This window comes from Camelus dromedarius, chromosome 2 (genome assembly GCF_036321535.1).
Source record: "Camelus dromedarius isolate mCamDro1 chromosome 2, mCamDro1.pat, whole genome shotgun sequence".
In the NCBI taxonomy this organism is placed as follows: domain Eukaryota; kingdom Metazoa; phylum Chordata; class Mammalia; order Artiodactyla; family Camelidae; genus Camelus; species Camelus dromedarius.
Genome location: NC_087437.1, coordinates 98,749,851 through 98,752,205, shown reverse-complemented (window position 1 = coordinate 98,752,205; position 2,355 = coordinate 98,749,851).

Genomic DNA, 2,355 nt, shown 5'->3' with positions numbered 1-2,355 from the left:
CACAGGAGGCCTGGGATAGTTGAAAAGGTCAGAGTGGCCCTATCAGAACTCTTAAATCCCGCCAATAGGATGGGCCAAAAGAATACTGAGCCAACGTAGTCTCTCTGGGAGCCCTCTACTGGACATTATGTTCAGCCAGACGCAACTGGCCATGAGGGATGAGCTCTATATAGACACTTGTCCAAAAGCCAAGACCAGAACCAAAATACACTTAAAAGGTCAAGGCCAGACAGGTTAAGTTTATTAGGACACTTACCCAATGGCTTCATCTCATTGTGAATGTGAAGAACATAGTGTAGTATGTAGCACATCCGGACAGAAATAAGCCCGCTTGCAAGAGAATTCTTTCAGGATTACATTCTACCTATTTTTCTCTCTTGGGAACAGCAGAATCACAAGGCTAGTATGGAGCACCTACTAAGTCTAGGATTCACTCATCCAGCAAATACTCATTGAATCTGATGTTCTAGATGTCTGTCCATGGAGCCCCACTGTGGGTTCTTTAACTCAGGACTTTATGACATGGACAAATGGATGTGCTGATAGTGACTGACCCAAAGATTAATAATGAGAGCCATGTAGAGTTGGTCATGTGCCTCCCTGGACATGAGAAACTATATGCAAATATGGCATTGGTGTTTGCCACTCCATTTCCTGTAGAATAAGAAGCTAGGAATAATCTTTAACCAGCATGGCTGAAAGAGAAGTGTTCTTTTTTCCTATTATTTTTTCCCTTACAAAGTCAGTTTTGAGATTTATGCTCCTTTCTTTAAAGAGCTTATTATCAATCAAACTTACTCATTGAACATCCTTATTGCAAATGCAATATCTAATTATGTATATCCTCACTTGATTTTTATTAGGGATTTGTTTTTCTTCATGATTTCTTGGAGATTTCTGGGTGGAGCTTGGAGATCAATTCTCAGTGCTACACATACTTTATTGGGTGACTGTTGGATTAGCATTCTTATCTCTGGAGTGGTATGGAAAGGGTGCTTTAAATCCCCTTTGGTGAGAAAATTACTCCTTGCTCAGAAAGCGATGAGCAAAGAGACTCGCTCTTGGTCAAAATCTTGGGTGCCATGATGCTTCCTGTTTGACAAAATTGACTGTCTCCTGAGCATCGGCTTATCAGCCTTCAGCATTCAGGGGTGATTTAAGCAGAAGCTGTATAGGTTAGTCACTTCATAGCTAACTGTTTTCATGGGGTACAAAAGCATTGCTGTGGCTTTGGGGTGAAAAGGGTTGTGCTTTAGGAAGTCTTTACTAACTCGCTTGAAGTCTTAGGAATTTATTTCATAATTTATACTTTTAAAAAACTCATTGGTTCACTTATTTAAAAAATCAAAATAGTTTTCTAACCCTTGCCTATAGTTGTGTATACTTATAACCTTACCAGCTCTTGTAGTGAAGTATCTGAGGTTTGCTGCCTAGAGGATATTTTCCTTTCATTGGCTGAAAGTAGCTCTTATTCACCATTAAATCTAAATTATCCAGGGATTAATCATTTATATACCACCTTTTCTCTCTTCCTCATCTTGCCTGCTTTGGACTTACTTTCTGCTTTTCCATCATTTATCTTCAAGGAGTGGAAAAAAAGCTGAAAGGCAAACCAGGTAACTTTACTGCTGAATTTAACTTTAAAGATGTGGCAATGGAATCAAATTTGATGGCTAGAATGGAAAGTTATCTCTGGATTGATTTACCCAGCCTAGCCCTGTTGCTCATTAGAACTGACACTCAAGTTGATTGTGGAGAAAAATGTCCTAATGTGCAGTTTAATTTTGAATAGCTGCCTTCTGGGGTTATAAGACTGCTGGCAAGCCCTGGGTGCACTTGTGGGCAGGCTAAGAAAACTGTTTCCCGAAAATGCGAAAAAGCGATGGTGGGAAAGCAACACTGTTGTCCCACTTTGAGAGTTCTTTCCAAGTAACGAAAATGTGCTTTGAAATCATTTGCAAAACAAAAATAATATGTGCTGAATCATACTATTCTCTGCCACTCAGTCCACTATGCTGTTACTTGTAAATTTCTTTCTGGTTAAATAGCCATAGTTTTTAACACAAACAAAGATGAATCCAACTCATTAAGGAGAGAGAGAAATGATTGGATTCCATTTACGAATGCTAATTAGAAGAGAGTAGAGTATTAAGAGTGTATTCAGTCCTTCTGTGCTGCACCGGGAAGGGGTCTTTAAAGGAACAGGTTATAAAGAAAACTGAGCTTGGCATGTGTCATAGTTTCATTAATTTGCAATGATATGCCTGCAACATAGCGGCCACATAAAGTATCACATATAGAGGGCCCTCATTTCTTCTTCTACAATATGATACGTGATCTTCTGCAGCTAATAGA